The sequence below is a fragment of the Chenopodium album genome, chromosome 8 (assembly GCF_948465745.1).
Source record: "Chenopodium album chromosome 8, dcCheAlbu1.1, whole genome shotgun sequence".
In the NCBI taxonomy this organism is placed as follows: Eukaryota; Viridiplantae; Streptophyta; class Magnoliopsida; order Caryophyllales; family Amaranthaceae; genus Chenopodium; species Chenopodium album.
In genome coordinates, this window is record NC_137841.1 from 4243237 (window position 1) to 4269704 (window position 26468).

Here is a 26468-nt window from a genome sequence, read left to right on the forward strand (position 1 = left end):
GTTGGGTTTGTGATCCTTTTGGTTGCCTTTCAGGGTGGTGACTTTGTTCCTCATGGAGCTATATATAAGAATTCAGGTGCGGGGAAGTCTTCACTTTGGATTAGTGGTTCCTTCGCTAGTAGTATAGGTGGTTTCCTTTGTTATGTTCTCCAGGGGTATTCCTTTGTTTCTTGTTGTGTGATGATATGGTCATTTAGTTTCTATCATCCCTTTGCAAGATTTGGTGATGACAAAGTCAGTCATCGTTGTTAATCCCAATCTTGAAGGAGGCTTCCCATTTTAATGGTTTGGGTAAGCAAAATCCTCCATCTTGCACTCTCTGTTGGTAGAGTTGCAAGAAGGGAACCTGCATTTGGGTGTCAGGTTTCTCATGTTTGGGTCGTTACAAATTAAGACTCTCTTTGTTTTGTTATGAGTCTCCTAGGAAGTAGCTTTGCTTTTCAATCCCTAGGAGTTGGAGTTGTGTCAAATGTCCTTTTGTCGGCAGTAGGGTGCTTACGATTTTTGGTTGTTTCGTCTCTCTTCAACTTCCACGAACTGGTTTCTGGGTCAGTGCAAGTTCCAGTTTCCTTCTTTGAGTTCAACTTGAGCTTATGGTCCATCTCGGGTTTTTCAATTAATATGACATTTATTGGTCCACTTAATGGTTTTGGCAAGATTTCTTTGGTTGTCCAGGCTTTACTGTTTAAGGTATAGTGTAAGGCACTTGTGGTATCTTCATTCACTTTGATCCTCTAGTGGTAGTGGCAAGGCGTGTATGGGGGTTTGTTTCGGTGCGCTACCTCGGTTTCAATACTCATAGTTTCTTTGGTTGTTTGTGTGTTTAGGTGTGTTTTGTTGTTTTTTTAGTTCTCTTAGGTTGTAATTTGCTTTTATTTAAATAGTTCTCATTGTAAAAAACAAAAAATCTCGCGGAACTAAGATCGATGTAGGACGAGTTTAGGCACGTCAAGAAATGATGAGTATTTAATTTCTTAAGTCATGTGCAAAAAAAAAAAAAAAAAAAAAAAGGAAAAGGTGCTTGCACTCTTACAGTGAATCAACAAATTTAAAAGACCATGTCGATTTTGTTTGTCAATCATCATAAATTTTCCTTTCTTTTTTTAATTGTAGTGTTTGAATTTTAATTTGGAAAAATTGTCAAAAATCATACTATCATACTACCTCCGTTTTTTTATTAGTTGACACGTTTTGACCATTCACACACATTCCTTTGACCATTTTTTGTGATTTATATGTAAAGAAAAATATAGTCAAGTGGTATCTTGTTAGATTCGTCACAATGTATATTTCTAAAATATCAACTTTTTATATTTTTTGCTTATCGGTAATTAAAGATATTAACGATTGAAGTACAAACTTTCACTAATCCACTAAAAACACGTCTATCTTTTAATTATTTCTAAATAATACAAACTTTGAGAGACATCTGCTATAAACAAGTTATGACCGATTGGTGACTTGATTAATAGGTGTATGGGGCACGTGTTTTAATTATTTCTAAATAATACAAACTTTAAGGGGAATCTGCTATAAACAAGTTATGACTGGTTGGTGACTTGATTAATAGTTGTATGGAACACTTGTCACTGTTTGATTGGTTTGTCAATTTAATATGATTTATTAAAATGTTTTTTTAAAATTTTTTTTTTTAATTTTTAAAAAATATAAAGCTATATTTATTATTAGTAGTAGTATTAATTTTGTTTTAAAAAGAAACCCCTAGCCACACCTTCCCCTCCTTGCCGGTATTAAATTTCCCGGTGCGCGGCTCTCCGGCAACCTCCAATAGACACATCATATCAGCCACCTCCCTTCCGCCTGGCTGTACGCCGGGGCGGGGGGAAGGAGGGGCTAGTGGAGGTCCGGCCTCCCTGGCCCAGATTTGCAATTCAGGCTGGTCCCCCTAAAATTATTACATATATTATTAATGAGACATAAATTTTTGTAAACAAGGCTTGTTATGTTGGTTAAGGGTGTTTTTTCATGAGGGAGTTAGGATCGAATCTTATCCTAAATATGTTTTTTTTATTAAGGCTTTGTTTATTCAACTTGGGCATGGATTATTTTAAAATAAAGATTTAGGAAAAATTGAAAAGAATAATCCCACTTTTGCCCAATCTGCTCAAAACGAGCCAACCTTTGAGTATTCTGGGAACAAGCCCACCTTTCACCTCTATTTTCTTAAAATGGGTCTTTTGACTTGCAACCTCTTAAGCAGGTTAATTTTTTTTTTTCTTAATATTTTCTCCTTAATCTCTCTCCTCTAACTTTCACCACCATTACCCCTCCAATCTTCCATAACAGCCACCTCATCACCACCACTACCCCTCCATAACAGTCACTCCCACCACCTATCACAGCTTACCTCTGCTCGCCACCACCCTAGTTTACATCTGATCACCACCACCCCATGTAACACCCTGTATTTTTGAACCATTATTTTATGTGCATTTAAACCTAGTAAACCTAATTTCTAATTTAAATATCAATTTCTAAATTGAAATGTTGATTTCGTTATTTTAATATAAGGGTAATCCCAAGCTTTTGAAACCCTAATTATAATATTTTGACAAAACGTTTGAAAGTTATTATTTAAAAGGGTTCTATATTTGAGTTTTAATAATTTCAAACTGTATTTGACTTATCTGAATTGATATTAGCTTTAAAGGGTGATTCCTTAAGTTTAAGTGTCAATTTAGATATTTAACCTATTAAAATTGATACAGGTCATCATGGGTGATTCCTTGACTAAAGTGTCAATTCTATATGTATAAAATGATTTTAGGGTTTTTAAGACGTTTTACTTTCAATTGTATCAATATCGATAAGTAAAGTGGTATTGGGTGATTCCGTCAACTCGTTTATCGAATTGATATTGTTTATAAACGATTCTTTATTTTATATTTATAAAACTCATTACAATGTCCTTTAATTATTTAGGTCATTATAAATGAATAATATTATTGGTTTCGCATTTCGTCTTTTATGTCGCTCTTTGGTACATATGACCTATATATATATATATATTTTTTTTTGTATTGTGATTTAAATTGTTATTTTCATTATTATTATTGAGATATCAATAATATAATCTATATTGTTGTTTTTGAATGCGTTTTAAAAATGCCTTCCATTACTTTCCTTTCCTAGTTTAGTTTCGGGTCAACTAGCATTTATATATTGGTCGAGTTTTTCCTCAAAGCTTTCATGACTATATAGATTAAGATAGACTTTTTTATTAGCTTCCTTAAACCCATTCTTAAGCTAAAGTAATCATTTAATCAAGCCCAACGAAAAGCCTTGAACCTAGTTATTATGGGGCTTGTTGGTGCGCTTCTTTTGAGCCCATTTTACGCTGATGTACATAGCAGCTTTGAGGGATATTTGGCTGATCATTTTACCCTAAGTAACCTCCTCTAATCAATGGTAATAACACCTAATTATGGCTTCCCAACTCCTCCCCTTCTCCTTCTCTTATAACGTACAAAACAAGGCTAACTTTCATCAGTTTTTCTCCACCCAAAAGATGCAGCAACTCACTCCTCTTCTCCCCATATTTTTCGTGGGATTCAAGGTGGGAATCAAGGGGAAATCAAAGACTAACATACTGCCATAAACTCTGCAAAAGTCGTGCTCCATTTCCCCTATAAAAACAACACGGAAACGAAGCAAGACACAAGGCTACTTGGGAGGGTGTTGTTCGTATTGGTTGCTGCTGTTTGTGCTTGGTAGTGCTGTCCTTTCTTCTTGTTTTGGTGGCTTATACATCAAGGTAACTAGCCTTTATTCCCTTAGGTTAGAAATGCTAGGTTTTAGGGTTGAATTGATAGGTAGAAATCATGTTAGGGTTAGATTGATTTGTTGATTTTCGTTCTTGATATGTATGTCAGAATTTCGTGTACAATTAAGGTGATTTTGGGTGTTTGAATCATATTTTTTATGCTTGAATTATCTTACAATCAATCCTTAATATGTGTATGATATTTTGTTAAGATTATATTATGTTTGTGATGATTTTTGGGGTACTTAAAACTGATTATGTAATCTGATTATGTGCGTATAAGTCTACAGTGTATGTGGTGGTTATTGGTCATGAATGAGTCATGAATTCAATGATTGTATTTCTTATTATTGTAGAGGATTGTTTTACGATCGATTTGATATATTATGGGTAAAATTTGGAGGTGTTTAAGGCCACCAAACAACTGAAATTGTGAGCCAATGTAGTGCTGCCAGTGCTGTGTTTGGACGTGTGAGTAGCAGTATTTTAGGTGTGGGGAATAGTTTCAAGCCTTTAAAATCCCACTAGCTTGAACCCCACTGTGATCATACACTAAAGTACGGTGGCGTCCAAAAGGGAAGAAGATAGAGCAAAAGAGTCGCCAACAAGTTTTTAAGGAACTTGTAAACCGTTCACGAGGTGAAGGTTACACCCCTTAACGATCCAAGAGATCGTCAACTCCATAAGGTCATGAACCAAAATAGGGTTCGGGGATGATGGTACAAATCCAACCTAAAAGAGATTGAACCTGCCCTAATAATAGGCCTCTACTTTATTCTGCTCGTATTCATGTGCGCTTTCTGATTAACATACAATCAATAGGATTAACCCTAAACCTGTTTAATCTATGTTGGTTGAATATTAATGCACAAATAAACTATTATTGGCGATCACTTGAATTATAATCATATTAACCCTAACAAGATTATTAATTATCTTATTAAGCGTGATTGCAAATACCAATTCCCTTTAAACATGCAATAAAGGTGATCAAGCAATAACAATATAAAATATGATACATATCAAGAAACATAATAAATAAATAATCAACATCATGAATAATAATAATATCAATCATAATCATGTTAAAGCATAGCAAGATCCTAGGCATGATACTAACAAGATTAATAACAAACCCTAGCATGTCACTAAGCAATAAAAATCAAATCTTTAGCCCTAACATGATACTAACAATCATAAATATTAGGAAGAGAATAATAGGCATCATAGCAATCATATTTGATATTAGAAATACCCTAGACATGATACTAGAAATATCATAACAACAATGTAAACATGATATCTACATCATAATATCAATAAATCAATAAAATCCCTTAAAGTACTTACTTGGATGCCTCGTACCTCTTTCTAATTACAAAATACACACGTTAGTAACTTCAAGGAAAACAATAAACAAACAATTAAATTAAATAATTGAAATAGAGATTTGGGACCAAACCCTCAGAAATTAAAACCTTTCACGTCTAGGGCGAAGGCAACTTCGAATATGGCTAGGCGTTTCTAGATCTTGTGAATGCGGAATTTTGTATTAAAACCAAAATTTAGAAAAGAAAGAATGAATGTTGAGAATTATTGATGAAAGAGATGAATGAAGAGAGTTGATGATCAATGAGGAAGATAGTTGGTGAAAACTTAAAAATAAAGAGAATTGGTGAATGATAGATGTAGATGATGAAGATTAATTATTGGTAATTCATAAAATGATTGTTGATGAATCAAAACGGAGTTTTTGACACGATATTTATAGAGAAAATCATCCAAAAACGATAATTTATCAAAACAGAGTCTGAAGACCACAAAACCACCTTGGCGCCAGCCCTGGCTCATTGGCGCCAGGACCAGTGGCTAGCGCCAGGCGCCAATGCTGGCTTCTGGCGCCAATCCTGATTCCAGGCGCCAAGGCCTGGGGTTGGACGCCAAACCGGCTTTCAACGCGTTTTCGAAAATCTGATAAATTTCCCGTACTAGAAGATAAAATAATATAATTTCAGTCGAAAATACTATTTGATCTAGTTAAAACTCTGAAGAATCCTAATTGAATTAAGAATGATAAGACCTTCTAGAATGTTCTAGAAGACCAAAACCATTCCTAATTACATTAGGAATGATAAATCATATTAGGCCCTCCCCTAGATCATTGGGCCGTACTTAAAGCTCAAACCGGGCCCAGTTTAGTAAATTGGCCATAAATTCCTCAATATTCATCGGAATTGGGCTTATAATATATCGTTAGAAAGGTCTTTGCAAACCCCATCCAACTACACCACTATTGGACCCATATCATGGACCAACCAAACTGGATTGGCTGTTTTCTTAAAATAAAGTTTTCAAAAACAGGGAGAAGAGAAAAGAAAAGAAATAAAAATTCCCGCAACACTAGACCTTTCCACACTTTCGTTTCATTCGATTATGATTCGACGTGAAAGACACTCATCACTGGGTTTGGTTTTGGGGAGACACATTTGGGTGTCTACAGAAGCCCCCACTTTGACTGAGTTTGGAGAAACGCATGTTTCGAAAACAAAAGTCAAAGTATCGATAGGGACGGAGAATGATTCAGAACGTTCTGCGATCCTAAATCAATCTTGTAACGCCGATACCTGCAAAACTAGCATTAGTTAAACAGATAAGAGAGTTAAGAAACGCGTATCTTGCACCGTCGAGCACACGTCTCTGAAAGTAACCGATTGTTGCTATTGCTGCTTTTTTGATGACCTCCTGCAAGCTAGAGAACGCCATCCCGCTTGAAAACCGCTACGCCTTGTAACTGCTTCCAATTAGAAGATTGCTTCGCTTGAAACTATCCTCTCCGCTATGATAATATTCCACGTCCAAGGGAATATCATCGAAAATTATTTCTCTTAAAATAATTCTCATCCGCATTATGATCATCTTCCATGCCTCAGGAATTATGATCGAAGACAATTTCGCCCGAAATTACCTTCAGTTGTTTGTGACAACCTTCCGCAAGCTAGGGAACGATGTCGAAGACATCTTCTCTTGAAGTCATCCTCATTTGATGCGATAATCTCCCAAAGGAAAATACCGAAGATCCACACCTGTCGATCTTTAAAAGTTCGCCTGAACTTTGCTTTTGCTATGCCTGTATGTCGGCGCTCTTCTACTCTTGAACCTATATGTCGGTGCTTTTTGCCAATGAACCTGTATGTCGGTGCTTTTTGCCAATGAACCTGTATGTCGGTGCTTTTTGCCAATGAACCAATGCTTAGGCGCTTTAAGCTAAGTGAGACGATCTTTTCATCAGGTCGATCACTTTATGTAATCAAGCCGATTACTTAATCATGTCAAATTGCTTAGAGGGGCTAACTGGCGTACCAAGGAACCCAAAAATATGTTGCAGGAAGCTAGCACAACCCCATCAGGTGGCTGGCTGCTTTGGCGTCGCTGAAAATCAATCAGCGCCAACTTTATATCATTAGCGCCATGCGCTGATATTGGCGTCTGGCGCCAAGCACAGAATGTGACGCCAATGCCTAGGGACTGGCGCCAGCACGGGAATCACTTTAAATTCCCGTTTTCAGTTCATTTCATGCTCTGGTTTGTTGCGAATGCTGCTCGAAAGAAGTCGAAACTTCAATTGATCGTTGCTCATTTGTTTCTCAACCGAATTCGCTCAAATTTGTTGCAAATCAAAGCTCTTTTCATCCATATTCCCGATCTATGTAAGTTTTCCTCCAACTCACGCCGGCTTTTATGAATTTTTGGCATGTTTATTCACGAATTTCATGAAAATTCGAAACTTATAATGCTCAATTTGCTTTGTTTATCAAGTTTTATGCCATGAAATTGCTTGTTTATGTTTGTATATTGCCTTGGGAGTAATTTGAGACTTGTTTGACCCAATTTGGTGAAGAAATGAGCAATCCACCATTGTTGGACCTCTTGGGGTCGTGAAGAACAATGCGGCTCGTTCTCGTTGTTTTTGCTAGCAATTCTTGTTCAATTTGTCACAATAATCACTATAGTGTTGCAAGAAATTGTTTGATTGCTTGAAAAAATGCTGTCATGCTCAATTTGAATTTGTGCTCTGTTTTAGTACTACGTACTCTGTTTTCTGCGAACATAGTATCATGCGGCTAGACGAACCTTTAGATACTATAGAACCTTAATTTATGATGATTTTGCACAATGTAGCATGGCTAGACAACGAGGCTCAGGTTCACGGTACCGAAACACTAGACGGGAGCATGAGCCCGTGGAGGACGACACTACACCGTCCACTTCGCTTGGTCAGCTCCCAGAGTGAGATGAGCAGACCTTGTTCTTTGCCCCTGTCCACCACATTTCTGAGAGGGTGAGACGGGGAACAGAGCCTGGGAGGACACGACATCACGGCTCTGGCTGTGATCGTCTAGGCGATTTGTACAGGATGCATATCGCCAGAGATCGAGAGACGAGACTCCTATGGGAGTCTTGCGGATTGGTTGCCCTGCTTGAGACCTCCGAGGCTATGGCACGATGCATAGATGCCTTCCGGAGCCAACTCGTTCGGATGAGGAATGCGGCTACCTGTCGTCGAGACGACGCTGTCCGAGAGGTAACTTTCCTTTACTTATTATTTCTGCACTATGGCTTCAGTTTTTTCTCTTGTTTCTGATTTAATTCTTTTTGCAGGGTCAGCCGATTGCTTCTCACACCCGTACGAGGCCTGAGGGGCGGAGAGAGCCGACGAGGTCTAGCTCGAGACGTCGTCGTACTTCGTCTGGAGGTAGAGGTGGTCGTTCTGAGGCTGCTCGAGCCGATGTTGCTGAGGGCTTAGGGTCTTCTTCTGAGGGTGCTCCTGCTGCACCGGTAGGAGAGGCTACTTCGGCTTTCGGAGGTGGTGGGATGTACGAGGTTGGATCGTCATCGCAGCAGCCTCCGCGGTCTCAGCCTCAGGTTGACCTTGGCTGGAGCGGTCCTGTTTTGAGCTTCCCTCCTCCTACGGAGACTGGAGATGGTGCTGAGGCCGGAGCTGGTGGAGAGGTGACTCCTCGGACGGCGCAGTTTTATGGCATGATGGGCCTACGTCCTCCGGTGCCGTAGTTTGCTTCTGTATACGCATTTTATTTTGACTTTTTATAGAACTTTGCCTTTGACTTGTTATTTAGACACTCTGTAAATTCTGTTATTGCGAATTTATCTACTATTATGTTAGTGTATGTTAGTGTGTGCAAATGTGATGACAATTATGCGCAAAAATTCCGTCATTTTTATTATTGATGGAGGGTATTATCCGACTCTCTCCCCCAAAAGGAAAAATAAAAAGGAAAAATAAAACGGAGAAAAAGGCTGATTTTTGAATTTTAATATAAACTCAAGAGAAAATAAAAATTAACTAAAAATAATCGCTATATTTAATTAATTAATAAAAGGATAGAAAAAATATGTAGAAGAAATTAAAATGGGGCCATAAAGCCATTAAACGACTCCAATTTAATATAAAAACGCAAACTGAGCACGCGCGGCTGTCCTGCCGACTTTGCGCCAGCTGGCGCCAGGCGCTATTTCTAGCGTGTGGCGCCAATAGCAGATGGGTGACGCCAATTTCGGGTGTGTGACGCCAATTGACGCTGACTACGTATTCCAGTCAGGTTGAAATTCCTCGCAATTTGTGCATAAATAGCCCCCTGCTCAGCCGATTATTCACATAATTCCAGCGAAAAAAAATTTATTCTTCTCCTTTAGAAAAAATAATTATCATGTCTTTAGCCACCAAAACCTTCACCCAATATTCTCATGAATGGTGTCGATCTCTCAATGCTAGAGAAAGAAAAGAATTGGATTTATTTCACTTGGGGGGAATATATGGCATAAAAGGGGTAGATCTAGACATAGACTTCATACATACCGCTTTAGAATATTGGAACATTGATACACATTGTTTTAGAATAGGGTATGATGAAATTAGCCCTTTGCCAGAGGAATTTGGTGCTATTTTAGGCTTCCCTGCAATAGACCTGATAGTAATCCCTAGGGTAGATGCATATTACTATAAGGATTTCGAGCGCTTCTTTAACTTGAAGGAAAGGGATTTATCAAAAATAGTAGATGGCAATGCAGTGAACTTAAAAGAATTCGCACGCTATTATTTTGATAAACCGCTTTCCGAATCTTTTCACATATATAGAAGAAGGGCATTTTTATTCTGCATGCTTAATCAATATTGTCTTAGTAGTGGTAAAATTAACGAGGGTCAATCAATTATAACCACTGTGCTAGAACAAATTGAATCAGGGAGAAATCCAATGCCATTGATAGTTGGAGAGACTATGATTAGTCTAGATGAGTTGAAAAGGGACCCAAAAGCACCTCTTCGCGGTTCTCCAATTTTATTACAGGTAGAAAAATAATATTTTTTAATCACAGAAATAAAAAAATATATTTTTGTATTGTAATATTAATTTATTTGCATTGGAATTTTCTACAGATGTGGCTAATGGAAAGGTTAGGATTAATTAGCCATCCGGACGACATTGAAAGTTATACGCCCACTTGCTTTGTGAGAAGAAAGAAGCGCATCCCTAAAATTGGGCGCCATGGGTGGAAGAAAGTCTTTGAATCACGTGATTTCGCTATCAAGTGGGTCATCCCATGGTGGAAAATAAAAAGGATGGTTGGTGTTAACAAGCAACCTTTCTGCCGTCTTCCAAGCTTGTCTCGCGTGACATATTATTATCCCTGCAGAGTAAAAAGACAATATGGCTTGCTTCAAAATATCCCTTCCGGGGATCTTCGTCCTCCCTATGAGTATCCCATATCTCAAGAAGTAGATAAATTTGACACTTACTGGAGCGCTAGACCTTTATGGGAAGTGATTACCCAAAAGGTTCCCCCTTCTTTACCTAATGATGTAAAGAAGTGGTTGTTGAAGAAGTCTTCAATTGATCAGGGTAGAACCTATGTGAAGAATCGTCTAGGTGACAGGGTGACACCGGCCAAGGAACTCTTAGGTGCAAGAATTGAGTTCAAGACACCTACAATGCCAAAGAAGAAGAAAACTACTAAAGACAAAGGGAAAAGGAAAGCTATAGACAAGAAGGCTTGGGTGGAAAAGAAGCATGGGGTGCTAGCTGAAGGAGAAACAATCTATTCTAAAATTGAATGTAGGTCCTCTAAAGGATGCCTACTAGCTAAAGTAATGGATGAAGAGGAGGAAACGGAAAAGAATTGGAAAAGGGAAAAGAAGGAGAAGAAAGACTAGAACATTGCTTAGCTTTAGATTTATTAGATTGTTAATTTTTTATTTAAAGTTAATTTATTTCAGCCTTATTTAAATTCCATTAACAATGCAATTTTATTTCATTAATGAAATTTCAGCTTTCAATTAAATTGTTACTTTAAATTTATTTTATTAAAGCAATGAAAAACCGAAAAAATTGATTTTCCATAAATTCTTCGAGTACGGAAGTCGAAAATTTTCCGAAAAAAAACACCGAAATTCGCCCAGATTTTATTACTGAATTGGCGTCAATAATTGCAGATTGGCGCCAGCTATTGAGGTCTGGCGCCAGGCGCCAATACCGTCGTCTGGCGTTAATGGCTTTTTGCTGGCGCCAGACTCTGTTCTGTGACGCCAGTTGCTTTTCCGACTTTTGTTGACTTTTTGTTGATTCTGGAACGCGGAGATGTTGAAAAATAAAGTGGCCGCACCCGTAATGGGTTGCCTACGTATCCTTTCCTAAGGAATCAGGCCGAACGTAGCTCTCTTGAGTGTCCTACTCAAATAATTATGGGTAGTATTTTTTAAGTTGGTCAAGATTGGTCATGTTTGAGAATTCATTGCCATCCATGTCAGTTAATTTTGTTGCCCCACCTGACAGGATTGTTTTGACAATGTAGGGGCCAGACCAATTAGGTCTAAACTTTCCCCTTGGATCTAAAACATTTTTCCTTAGCGCTTTTAATACCAAATCTCCTATTTTGATATTTCTTGTCTTGACCTTCTTATTAAAATGTCTAGCCATACGAGTTTGATAGCACTGAGTGTGGTGTAGAGCTTCTAGTCGTTTTTCGTCGAGTAAGATCAATTCTTCATATCGTGCCCTAGTCCATTCGACTTCATCGAGTTTACTCTCTAGCGCAATACGTAGAGATGGTATTTCTAGTTCGACAGGTTGTACGACATCCATTCCATATACCAAAGAAAATGGTGTATTTCCTGTTGATGTACGGATTGACGTGCGATAACCCCACAATGCAAAGTGAAGCTTGTCAGGCCAATCCTTATAATTTTTGTCATTTTCTCGATGATAGTCTTTAAATTCTTATTAGCTGCCTCGACTGCTCCGTTTGCTTGAGGTCTATAAGGGGAAGAATGATGATGTTGGATACCATATTTGTGTAGCAAATCTTCACATTCGGCTTGAAAATGAGTTCCATTGTCACTTATCATTTCATGCGGGACTCCATATCGACAAATGATATTCCTTTCGATAAAGAGTGCTACATGTTTTGCGGTGAGTTTAGCATATGATTGTGCTTCGACCCACTTCGTAAAGTAATCAATTGCTACTAGAATAAATTCATGGCCTCCTGTCCCTGGAGGAGCGATCTTGCCAATTATGTCAATTCCCCATGTAGAAAATGGCCATGGTGATGTGTAGGTGTAAAGCAAAGATGGAGGAACGTGTTGTAAGTTGGCATAAATTTGACACTTAGGGCATCTTTTTACATATTGATGGCAGTCCCTATTCATGGTAGTCCAATAATACCTTTCTCGCATTATTTTCTGGACTAACATTTTGCCATTTATATGAGTTCCACAGATTCCTTCGTGGACCATTCTCATTATTCTTTGTGCATCCATCTTCCCTACACATAGGAGGGCTAAACCTTTAGGTACCCTTTTATGTAGCTCGTTGTCTATGAGTACATATTGAGAAGCCAAAAGTCTCAAGGCTCGTTTTGCTCTTTTGTCAGCATGAGGAGGGTATTCTCCATTGGTGACATAGTTGAGAATGTCTGTGTACCATGGTTCTTCTTCTTGTTCTTCATCTTCGTCTCGGACTGGGTCGTCGTCTTCTATAGCCTGTATATATGCTGGTTTGTGCCTTTTTTCGATAGTTAGAGGCATTTGCTCGATATCCGTGGGAATCCTAACCATTGAGGCTAATCTCGCCAAGGCATCAGCAAATTGATTTTCTTCTCTAGGTAGATATGTGTATTCCACCTTCTCTAACTGATCGGTAAGAGTTTCCAGATAGGTTTGGTAAGGGGCTAGGCTTTCACTCCTTACTTTCCACCTTTTAGATATTTGATTGATGATTAGAGAGGAATCTCCGAATATCCTTAACTTCTTTACTCCCAATGCCAGGGCTGTTTCAAGGCCTACCACACATGCTTCATATTCAGCAGCATTGTTGGTAACGTCGAAATCAAGCTTTATTGAGATTGGGACGTGTTCTTCTTTGGGTGATACTAGTAGCACTCCGATACCACATCCCTTTTGGTTTGAGGCTCCGTCGAAATACAAGGTCCAAGTATCATCTTCGGTGACCATCAAATCTTCATCTGGAAATTCGTTGTCCTGTATTGGTGTCGAGTCTTCTATTGGAAAATCTGCCAGAAAGTCTGACACCATAGATCCTTTAATAGCTTTTTGTGGCATAAACCGTACATCGAACTGGGCTAAGTTGACTATCCATCTTGAAATACGTCCATTGAGTGTTGATTTCTCGAACAAGTATTTGAGTGGATCCAATCGAGATACCACGAAAACGGTATGCACCAACATGTAATGTCTCAACTTAGTTGTGGCCCATACCAAAGCGAGGCACAATTTCTCGAGTGGTGTATAGCGTGTTTCGTATTCGAGCATCTTCTTACTTAAGTAATAGATTGCATTCTCTTTGTTTTCTACCTCTTGTGCTAACATAGCTCCCATTGTCTCTTTGGTAACTGTCAAATATAACCTAAGAGGTATTCCGGGAAGTGCTGGCGCTAATACGGGAGGATTTGTGAGATAGGCTTTGATCCGGTCAAAGGCTTTTTGACACTCGTCATCCCATATTACTGGTACATTCTTCTTGAGCTTTTTGAAGATTGGTTCACATATCGTTGTTAGTTTTGATATGAACCTACTTATGTATTGCAACCGGCCAATGAATCCTCGAATCTGTTTCTCGGTTTTGGGCGATGGCATTGACATGATTGCTTTAATCTTGGTTGGATCTATCTCTATTCCTCTAGAGCTTATGACGTACCCCAAGAGCTTGCCTGAGGTGACTCCAAAAGCACATTTTGATGGATTCAACCTCATATTGTATTTTCTTAGCCTTTCGAAAAATTTCCTTAAGGCTACTTGATGGCCTGGACGGTCCTTTGATTTCACAATCATGTCGTCGACATATACTTCAACTTCTTTGTGCATCATGTCATGGAGCAAGGCAGTTGCTGCACGTTGGTAAGTAGCACCTGCGTTTTTTAACCCGAATGGCATTACCGTGTAACAGTAAGTGCCCCATGGTGTGATAAAAGTTGTCTTCTCCATGTCTTCTTCCGCCATGAGAATCTGATTGTACCCTGCGTATCCGTCCATGAATGAGAGAAGTGCGTGATTTGCTGTGTTGTCTACCAGAATATCGATGTGTGGCAAAGGGAAGTCGTCCTTTGGACTTGCCTTATTTAGATCTCGATAGTCGACACACATCCTTACCCTCCCGTCTTTTTTTGGAACTGGGACGACGTTGGCGACGCATTCGGGGTATTTGGATACCTTGATGAAACCTGCAGTTATTTGTTTTTGAACTTCTTCTTTTATTTTAAGTGCTACGTCGGGTTTCATTCGACGTAACTTTTGCTTTACAGGTTTCATTCCTGGAATTAATGGTATAGTGTGTTGAGCTATTTCTCTGTTAATGCCTGGCATATCTTCATATGACCAAGCAAATACATCGATAAATTCTTTAAGCAAGTTAATTAAATCGGTTCTTTCTTGTTTATTCAATGTTAGTCCGATTTTAACTTCTCTTTTATGAGTTGAATCATTTGAGATGTCAACTGTTTCAGTCTCTTCAATTACTGGTGTTTTCTTTTCAAGTGTTTCCATTGCTTTAATAATTTCTTTATCTTTTTCATCGTTAGCTAAGCAAAGTTCGTCATCTTGGGTTAGGGAAGAACACGAGAAGTAAGAAGAATGAGCGATATTATTATACTCTGAGATCATTACATCAAAGAGTGATATGTCCTCAGGGACTGGGTCATTAACTATCCTAGGAGAAGAACAAGGAAGGGGAGGCGTTATAGCTAAAGACTTAGAAGATTCTATGGGGAAGGACTCTGACTCAGACTCTGACTCTGACTCTGACGATTCTTCAAACATTGGCCCTTGTCTTGTCGTGATTGATATCTTCCTCCCACTCGGAGTGGTCACCTTGATAGTCTTGCGCCACCCTTGCAGTAATCCTTCAACTGGAGTAATTAGCTTTGAGGGGTCGAAGTTTTCGCTTTGTAGGATCGTTTGAATGAGTGAGGAGTTATCTTCCTCATAAACTGGCTCAATCTTTTCTCGCCCAAACAGTAATCCCATGACGTTAAAGTCAAAACATGGGGGTGCTTTCTCCTTGTGGACGGGAGTTGGGATTTCGTCAGTGAAGTAGCAATCCAAGAAAATCTCGAATCCTGGTTGTCGTATGCCATTTACAACAAATGGTTCGGGAAATTCATGGCATGGATAGTCCTCTCCTTCTTTTATAAACTGTCCATTAAGCGTAAGAGGGTACTGATCCATTGGAATTGCTTTCTTTTGAATGCGAGCGTCCCTACGTGCTTTCAGTTTGTCCTGGGCTCGCTTGAGATCTTTCCGAGTCGGTTCGAAACCAAGTCCGAAAGTATCTAGTTTAGGGAGGCCAGGTGACTCTATCGATTTTGCTATCCCCTTCTTCTTTCCTAAGGTCATCCCAGGGAAGTGTCCTTGTTTCTTTAGCATAGTGTTGATAATCATGTTGGAAGTGGCAAAGAGATATCCTTTCATCCTCTTGGATTAAGGAGACTTCTTCGTTAAAGCCCCATAGGTCTTCATCATCTTCGTCATGCTCCACGTTGATGATTGGATTTTCTATTGATTTGATCCTCATTGGCGAAGCATCAATAGTGATGGGTATTCCTCCAACTATGGCTTTCACTTGTTGGTGGAGAGATGAAGGGACGGCCTTTAGGTCATGGAGCCAAGGGCGTCCTAACAACAGATTGAATGAGGCTTTGATGTCTACCACTTGAAAAGTAGTAGCATGTTCTATTGCTCCTGCCGTCACATTTAGAGTTATTTTGCCAAGAGCTTGACGTCGAGTGTTATCTTAAGCTCTTATTCCTTGTGTGGACGGAGTTAAATCCTCATCTTTTATGCCAAGCATCCTTGCAGTCCTAAGTGGACAGACATTAATAGCCGATCCATTGTCTACAAGAGTCATGGGAACATTCATTCTTTTGCAGACTACTGTGAGGTTTAATGCCTTGTAGTGCTTGTCACCTTCCGGGGGTAAATCTTTATCAGAGAAGGTGATTAGATTAATTGGACTAGGGAGATCACTTGTGAGGAAGTTAGCTAGTCCCTCAGGAGTAGTGTCAGAATCTATCCCGATTTTATCCAAGGCATTCATCACAGCCAACCTATGTTCTCGAGATGTTGCCAGAAGCTTCCATACATTCATCTCCACTTTTGTTTTCTTGAATTGTTTAACAATGTCATTGTCTTCGATGATAGGTATGGGAACTTGTTGTACAGTAGGCATGGGTTGTGTTGAAACGGGAGATTGTATTCTCCCGGATCTTGTGAGGACGTCTATTGATGAATCTTCTTTAGCCCAAATGTCGTCCGTGGTGTATGATACAGAAGGTGAAGGTTCTAATATGTCTTTTAGATAGACATCTTCTTCATCACTGTCCCATACTCCATTAACATTTATGTCCTCTTCTTGCTGAACTTGGACTAATTCCTTTCTATCAATCATTTTCTGCACCAAATCCTTGAACTTGAAGCAGTTTTCTAGGGTGTGTCCTCCTGACTGATGGTATTGACAGTAATATCTATCTGTCCTTTTTAATGATTCAAATGGTCTCGGTTCGAGAGGTTTGACCTTGCCACTCTCGGAGAGCATTTTAAACATTTGTGCATACGGGATCCCAATTGGAGTATAAATTTTATTGCTCTTCTTGGGTCTTTCGGTGACTTGTAAGGGAAAGTATTTTGCCTCATAAGTCATTTTTACTGGTGTGAATTCTCTCTTAGGTTCTTTATCATATTCCTTGTGAAGTTCATTCAAAATTTTGAGATTTTCACGTAACAGTTGCGATGTCTCCCTCAGATACAGTGTGAGTATTCGTATCTCTACCTCATTTGCTAGTTCTGGAAGATTATCTTCGATATCGAAAAAGGTCTCTTCTTCCTCCTCTTCGACATTGGTTTCTTTGACAGGTTTAATGAGGGATGAGGGGTCAACTTCGCTTTCTTCATCGGAGATAGCCAATGTGTGAGCTAGAGGTGCATTGTCAATACTCGGTTTCTTACTGGCAGGAGGCAACGGCAGCTTGTTACTGTCAATTAAGTCTTGAATAGCTTCCTTAAGCTTCCAACAGCTTTCAGTAGAGTGGCCCCTACCTTGATGATATTTGCAATGCGCATTAGGGTTCCAATTAGGCGACCTCTTCTCGACTGGTGGATCTCCAAATGGTCCAATAGGAGTTATAAGACCTTTTGCATTTAGCCGATCAAACGCGGTGTCATAACTCATGCCAATAGGAGTGAAGTTTCTCCTAAAGGGTTTCTTTTGTCCTTGATTGTTCATGGCGAGGACTTCTCCTAGATTAAAGGTGCTAACATTATTTGAGTGGGCGGTTTTGGAAGAAGAAGGATTGTCGTTCTTCTTTCCTTTCCAGCCATTATTGGAGTTATTGTTGGCAGCTTTAGATTTAGCTAAGTCATCTTCAATATTAATCCCAATATCATAAACAGCCTTAAAGGTATGAAGGTTGTTTTGATATTTAAGATGTTTTGAATATTTTTCTTGGAGATTTTTAATGAACAATCTCACAGACTCTTTTTCACTGGGTACCTCGAACATTTTAGCTGAGGTTTCTCTCCACTTGTTAAAGAAAGATGTGAAGCCTTCATTCTCCTTTTGTTTGAGGATTTCAAGTTCTCTATGGTCAGTTTCGACTTGAACGTTGCACTTGTACCTATCGACGAAAGCGTTTGCTATGGATTCCCAGGTAAAGGTCTTTTCTTTTTCAAGAGAAAAGAACCATTGTTGGCAAACGGTCTCGAGAGATAGCGAGAACAAAGAAGGGAAGACTTTCTTATCGATACCCTTGATACTCATTATTGTTTCAAATGCCCTTAGATGGAATTATGGGTTGTCGATTGCTCTAAACTTTGGGATGTCGTTGGCATTGAACTTCTGCGGAAGAAGATCCTTATCTACCGAGACCCCTTGGGATGTGAGTTCTTGAAACTTGTAGTCACTGGACAACTTGCTTAGGCTTTCTTGCATGAGGTCCATTTGTTGTTGCTTCGCGGGATCCTCGATCTTAAGTGCGAGAAGTTTCAGTGTCTCAGTCACAGTAGCCAGTTGGTTCTTGAGATCATTAACTTCTTCCTGAGTTGCCATTATAATTCTTGCTTTCCTCTTGCGAGCTATAGGTTTTTCGAAAAGTTGGACTTGTACGAAGAGGTTATCTTTGATTAATCGCCCTTCCTTTCTTGACCACGCGCTGTAAATTAAGCCAGTTTGCGTTTTAATTACTTGACTCGAATCAGTTTGACTTTATGGCTTTTATTTTTTTTAAAAAAAAGTATGCATATTTTTATATTTTTAGGGAGCAATAATGTACATGTGTTTAGGGAACTTAAGTACTATTATTTATTGGAGGATTAATATCCGACTTACCCCCCTAAAAAAAATGACGAAAAAATAACGCGCGCACGCAAGACTCCCTTAATCATGGTCAAGACATGTCTATTGGTGTGTGTATTGAGTGTAAGTGACATACTTGGACTCTTGTGTAAGACCATGGGACTTAGTGCCTAAACTCGAATATTAATTCAATTAAGCATTATTGCCGGCAAAATTAACCGAATTAAACAGGAAACTGATTAATTAGACATTAGGTGATGACTCGACAAATAATCCGAACTGTCGGCCAAGCGACAGGACTGGCGTCACAATATGGTGGTTGGCGCCAGACTTTTTAGTAAATGTCTGGCGCTACACACCATACAGTGGCGCTACAGCTCAGATTTTGGCACCAACTTTGGAGCCTCGATCCGGGACTGTTTTCGGTATTATTAGTCAACTGGGGTATGCCTAAAGTCGTACTAGGTCAATTCCAATTAAAAGAAGTAAAACGTTATGGACTCGAATTAATTAATTAATTAATTAATTAGGCAAAGTTCTTTAAGTCATTAATTTAAATCTCAACACAAATCAACAAACGGTTAGGAGGAGCATAGGATATATATGCACAACAAATAATGCACAATTAGTCAAGTAGGCACAATATGATGCAATGAGTTCGCAACCTAACCATGGCTCTAGTTCTCTAAAGTTCGGGAAATGGTTTAGTCAAATAGGGTCCATGGTTAATTGTTCAGATGCACCGCGTAGAAGCCTAACCGTGAAGGGTTAACGCGTGTGGATAGAACACCGCGAGTTTTTAGAAAAAAACTCACTTCCATGGTTTGGTGAATTCAACCTCTCAGATGTACCCTTTGTTGCCAGGAGCGTTCAATCGGGTAGATAGAGCATGAATTCCCAGAGGGTTATGTCCATATGTAGAACACATATGGGTTTCAGAAAAGTGAGAAAAAAATTCAATCAGGAAGTAGGATCGAGCAAACAATACGAAAAACCGGTCGAAATTAGAACGCATATTTCTGGCTCGGTATTGGGGGAAATTGGCGCCAGCAAACAGAGACTGGCGCCAACTTTTAACTGTAGCGTCTGGCGCCAATATTGGCGTCTGGCGCTACGGCTAAAAGTATGGCGCCAAGCTCTGGCCCCTGACGCTACTTCCCACATGCCTCAGCAGCTTTCTGTGCTCAATAAAATCATCCAGTTTCACGCGGTGTTATTTCAGTCCTAGTTGTGAAAGACATTTCTCAAATTTCCTACATGTAAAATCCTATGTTTTTGACTCATTACGGATGGTCTTTCCAATGAGAACCTTTTTATGCATATGCCACAATGTTAAATCAAAATTACGCACATGAAATACTTAGAACTTTTCGAGTCTCATCCACTCATTCTAAATCATTGCCGAAACAAATTCAGGAATTAAAATAGAAATCCTCCCCAGTGGAGTCGCCAAAAACTGTGGGGAATAGTTTCAAGCCTTTAAAATCCCACTAGCTTGAACCCCACTGTGATCATACACTAAAGTACGGTGGCGTCCAAAAGGGAAGAAGATAGAGCAAAAGAGTCGCCAACAAGTTTTTAAGGAACTTGTAAACCGTTCACGAGGTGAAGGTTACACCTCTTAACGATCCAAGAGATCGTCAACTCCATAAGGTCATGAACCAAAATAGGGTTCGGGGATGATGGTACAAATCCAACCTAAAAGAGATTGAACCTGCCCTAATAATAGGCCTCTACTTTATTCTGCTCGTATTCATGTGCGCTTTCTGACTAACATACAATCAATAGGATTAACCCTAAACCTGTTTAATCTATGTTGGTTGAATATTAATGCACAAATAAACTATTATTGGCGATCACTTGAATTATAATCATATTAACCCTAACAAGATTATTAATTATCTTATTAAGCGTGATTGCAAATACCAATTCCCTTTAAACATGCAATAAAGGTGATCAAGCAATAACAATATAAAATATGATACATATCAAGCAACATAATAAATAAATAATCAACATCATGAATAATAATAATATCAATCATAATCATAATCATGTTAAAGCATAGCAAGATCCTAGGCATGATACTAACAAGATTAATAACAAACCCTAGCATGTCACTAAGCAATAAAAATCAAATCTTTAGCCCTAACATGATACTAACAATCATAAATATTAGGAAGAGAATAATAGGCATCATAGCAATCATATTTGATATTAGAAATACCCTAGACATGATACTAGGAATATCATAACAACAATGTAAACATGATATCTACATCATAATATCAATTAATCAATAAAATCCCTTAAAGTACTTACTTGGATGCCTCGTACCTCTTTCTAATTACAAAATACACACGTTAGTAACTTCAAGGAAAACAATAAACAAACAATTAAATTAAATAATTGAAATAGAGATTTGGGACCAAACCCTCAGAAATTAAAACCTTTCACGTCTAGGGCGAAGGCAACTTCGAATATGGCTAGGCGTTTCTAGATCTTGTGAATGCGGAATTTTGTATTAAAACCAAAATTTAGAAAAGAAAGAATGAATGTTAATAATTATTGATGAAAGAGATGAATGAAGAGAGTTGATGATCAATGAGGAAGATAGTTGGTGAAAACTTAAAAATAAAGAGAATTGGTGAATGATAGATGTAGATGATGAAGATTAATTATTGGTAATTCATAAAGTGATTGTTGATGAATCAAAACGGAGTTTTTGACACGATATTTATAGAGAAAATCATCCAAAAAAGATAATTTATCAAAATAGAGTCTGAAGACCACAAAACCACCTTGGCGCCAGCCCTGGCTCATTGGCGCCAGGACCAGTGGCTAGCGCCAGGCGCCAATGCTGGCGTCTGGCGCCAATCCTGATTCCAAGCGCCAAGGCCTGGGGTTGGACGCCAAACCGGCTTTCAACGCGTTTTCGAAAATCTGATAAATTTCCCGTACTGGAAGATAAAATAATATAATTTCAGTCGAAAATGCTATTTGATCTAATTAAAACTCTGAAGAATCCTAATTGAATTAAGAATGATAAGACCTTCTAGAATGTTCTAGAAGACCAAAACCATTTCTAATTACATTAGGAATGATAAATCATATTAGGCCCTCCCCTAGATCATTAGGCCGTACTTAAAGCTCAAACCGGGCCCAGTTTAGTAAATTGGCCATAAATTCCTCAATATTCATCGGAATTGGGCTTATAATATATCGTTAGAAAGGTCTTTGCAAACCCCATCCAACTACACCACTATTGGACCCATATCATGGACCAACCAAACTGGATTGGCTGTTTTCTTAAAATAAAGTTTTCAAAAACACGGAGAAGAGAAAAGAAAAGAAATAAAAATTCCCGCAACACTAGACCTTTCCACACTTTCGTTTCATTCGATTATGATTCGATGTGAAAGGCACTCATCACTGGGTTTGGTTTTGGGGAGACACATTTGGGTGTCTACATTAGGGCATGATAAACTTTTGCTATTCAGGTTAATTGAATATATATCTTCTAGATTATCATGTTAGGATTATTATAAGTTTATACCATAGCGAAATTACATGTTTATATGCAAAATTTTATCTTTTTATGAGCATGTATATTCTAAACTCTTGGATTGCTGACAACATGTTTAGTATATCTTCTTAGGTCTTAAATTAATTATCTTGATTGATTTTATTGCCTAATTTGAATTAGCATCATGTTAGGATATTCCCTAAATTGATATAGCATGATTTTATATAATTTAAGATAGTTTAAAGTGCCTAAATTAGTGCAACATAGCTGTTGCCCCTAATCTGCTAGGCGTGTGAAGTATGGTGATTTTTAATTGTGTATTCCTTGATTTATAAGCGCAAATGCATGTTTAATATGACCTATTGTGTTTTTAGAGTGTGTACTAAAATGGGCTAAGCTTAGTTTCATGTTTTAGGTGGGTTTTTGGGTGATTTGGTATAATTGGTACTGTTGTACATTACTGTAGGGGCTGCTGTAAATATGACTTTAATTTGGCATGTTCTCTTTTGAATTTTAAGTCCGGAATGGTTTTATATGATGCCTAATGAGTGTATGTATATGCCTTAATTTTTATTTTGCATTTTAAGCATGTTTGGTTGGGTTTTTATGATGATTTTCGGAGTTACTTGTTGCTGTCCTGTTTTAGTTGTTTTATGAAATTCTAGTTTGGATTTGTTGTTTAATAAAATGAATTTATGGGATTTTTATTATAATTATTATATGTTAGTTGAATTTATATGTTAATAAGTGATGTGTGAATTTTTGGGTATTATAAACCCCTAAAGTGAAATATTTCTATGTGTGTTTGAATATGTGTGGGTTGTAATTGTATTGTCGACGTCGTAATGCTTTAGAGAAGGATAACACTGTCTTTAGCATCACTTCGCCAAGAGTTGTGAATGCACTTAATTGTTGAATTTCGATAATTAATTATATTCCCAAACTCAGACTATACCTTTTGTGTTTTATTAAGTTGAAGTGTGTTTTGAAAGGGAGTTTCAATTGAATTTAAGAAATATGATTTTCTTATGCAGTTTGAATTGAGTGTAAGACCATTTTTGGATTCTCTGCAGATTTCTGAGTGAAATATATTGTATTATCTATTTTAAGTGATTTTTAAATTGTGTGTGGGGCCATAGTCGGGTGTGAGGCCGAGTTGCTTCCCGATGGTTAATGAACATGCTAACTACCTGGATTGCGAGTCTTAGGTAGCTCAACCTGGGTTAATTGTTGTCGTCCGGGGGTGTGTAAGACCTTATAGGCATCTACCCATAACCGGAAGTTGGCCAATCTTAGACACGGTCTCTGCGAGATGACCGGGGGTTCGTCCTGACAAACCTTAGGAAGTGGATTGCGAGGCCACTAGCGTTCCCTCCATGCCAGTTCTACTGTTTTGAAGGTTTTGGGTTTGAAATATTTATATTATTAAATTATTACTTATTTGAAGTCTATATATTATTATGATTGAAATTGAGTGATTTAATATTGATATTTCTGTTTTAAGTTTATTTTGAAATATTTCATTGTTTGTATGGTTTGATGGTTTTAAGTGATTTCATTTGAGTTTTCAAGTTGATTGTGGTTATGGTTTCTTTCTGTTAATTTAAGTCTAAGATCTTCTATTTCTGATTTGAGGGAGAACTGCTAGTTGCTCCCCACTGATTGTGGAATGTTGTTATAATTTGCAGGTTTCATTTGTTTATTTGATATATGTGACGCTGGGTTGGGGATTGAGAGTTTAGAACCTAACTTTTAGGCTTGTATGCCTTTGTTGTTAGTTGACTGTTTAATTATTTTGAATTTAGTCTAGTTTGGCCGATAAGGGTTGTTCTGCCCTTGGCTTTTGAATGTAATTGATTTGTCCATGTTAAAGTTTGTTTGCTATTTTCTTTTGTTCACATGGTTTGCGCTTAGCTTAAACAACTTAATTTGGATGTGTGAATAAGTTAAATTTGACTTTTAGACCTAGGTTAAGCTTGACTTTTCTAATCGAAGTTAAGTAGCTTTCCGTTCAAGTGTAATTCCGCTAACGCTTCCAGTTCCAAAAGGACGGGGTGTTACACCCCAGCCCACCACTAACCCCTACCACAAATCCTCCCTTAATCGAACCACCACTTTTCACCTCACCACCACTCAACTGCGCAAAACACCAGCCAACCCCCAAACACGCTGCATCTGACCAAATCTCCACCGCCCATGGCCCTACTACTGACCCCCAGAGACCACGTCCCCTTTAATCGAACCCTATCCCCACCTAACTGAAATCCAACCTTTTCTCACCTAACCACCACTCCATTGAAATCCCATCCCCGAAACCCGCTGCATCGGACCAAAACCCCACCCATTCTGACCCAATTGGACCGAAAACCACTCCACATTACCCCGTAAAAGTCCCAATTAAACCCACCTTGGAGTACGATAAGAACTCATGGAAGGAGGTGGTAGCGGCTCATTTTCGACGAGGAAGGGAGTGGTAGCTGCCATTGGGTGGGGAAGGGGGTGATAGGAGCTTGTTCCTAGAAGAGGAATGAGCTTCTCCGGCGGAGAAGGGTGTGGTTACAGTGGTCGGGGAAGAGGGAAGGAGTTCCGATTTTTTTTTTAAATTAAAAAAATAGGACCAATTAGAAGGTGACACGTGGCAAGTCACCTTCTAAAATCAGTTACTAAATTATAAAACCGGTCATGGGCTTGTTTTGAGAAAATAGGGGGCAAAGGTTGGCTTGTTCCCGGAATACTCAAAGGTTGGCTCGTTTTGAGCAGATCGGGCAAAGGTGGGATTATTCTTTTTAATTTTTCCAAAGATTTATATATTTATATTATTTAATAAATTTGGCTAATTTTTTTATCAATTGAGTGGCACTTTAGGTTAATTGCTTACATTTAATATGAAATATCAAACTTTTAGGGTTATATGCTAGTTAATTTGATAATTATTGTTTTTGTATTAATATCATGATATCAAAAACACTAGATTTTTTTTCATATAGAAAAGTTAATAAGAGATTGCGGTAAATATTAGTGTTGAATCTTTTTGATGATTTTGCTATTATGAAAAGTCATAGAGTAAAATTTAACTCTTTTTTTTAGTAACAATAAAATATTACTATATTTTAATTTTTTCTATGTATTGACCTGATCTTCGCATCCCTACCTCCTCCCTCTCGCCTCCCCGACTCCCACCCATCACGAATAACCCACAAAATCCACAAAATCTGGAGCCAATTCATCTCTATGAGGGGGATAAAGAAGTATGATATGGGTATTAGTAGATGAGTTCCATATCATAATCCCAAACAATCGAGGATTATCAACATTTCTACAACTTAAAGCTACTAATCCATTAGAAGACCCAAAAATTAAAAACTCGTAACACAAAAAATGAAGTGGGTAGATCAAAACTGGAGTAAGTAGTAGTGTTAGGTGTAGGATCAAGCTCAGAGTTCAGCTTTAATGGCATCTATTCCAAGACTCCAAGTGAATGCCATAGTTGAGAATAAGGAGACGATTGTTGGAGAGAGATTGAGCAAGGTGAAGTTTGAGGAAATGGGATGTTTTGAGTAGAGAATTCCAACCTTTGGAAACGCATTTGAAGCGAGCTAGTGATTTTACAGGTAATCGGGTAAGAATGGAGGTGATTAACTCCATTGGAAGTGACGCCATTGTTGTGGGTTTAGTGAGAAGCATAGCACAAAAATAGGAAAATGGAAAAAACTTTTCATAGAGATGAAGGCTGTTTTGTGGGGAGAGAAAGGATTTCGTTGTTAATGGTTTGGGGATTAGGTGGCGAGGGCCGGCAGGGTGGCGTCGTTGAGTTTGGGGGAGAGAATGAAGCTGGTGGTGAGGGAAGAGGGGTTGTTGCGTGCTGGTGGTGAGGGATATGGTTTTTTTTTTTTTTTTTTAATTATAATTATTTTTTTGAATGGTTTTTAAAAATATTTTAATTGTTAATTAACTATGGTTAAAATTTTAATTAGCTTTTAATTGAATGAATTTATCAACAAAAAAAATGTAACCGACCATTTAAGTTGTAGGTAAAATATCTCGTTTAAAGCGGATACCCCTCAAAGTCTGCATTATTTTGAAAAAATCGAAAATTCGAATTGCTTTTAGCGAATGGTTAACAGTTTGTATTATTTTTGACAATTTTTCATTTTTACATTATTCTTTTTGACCAATTTTTGTGAGTATGTTCAAGAAAATAAATCATTGCATAAGATCTTTTTGGATTTAATTTGTCACGATATATATAGATATTATCAAAATATCAAATCTATGTAATCTT

The 26468-nt window shown here is 38.2% G+C and overlaps 1 long non-coding RNA gene across 1 annotated transcript; it reads left to right on the forward strand.

Moving 5' to 3' along the window:
* Positions 1-3455: 3455 nt before the first annotated feature.
* On the forward strand, positions 3456-24070 carry LOC145555680 (uncharacterized). The gene is made up of 2 exons (XR_014091531.1): positions 3456-3775; positions 23875-24070. It is a non-coding gene; the product is annotated as an uncharacterized LOC145555680 (long non-coding RNA).
* Positions 24071-26468: the final 2398 nt, after the last annotated feature.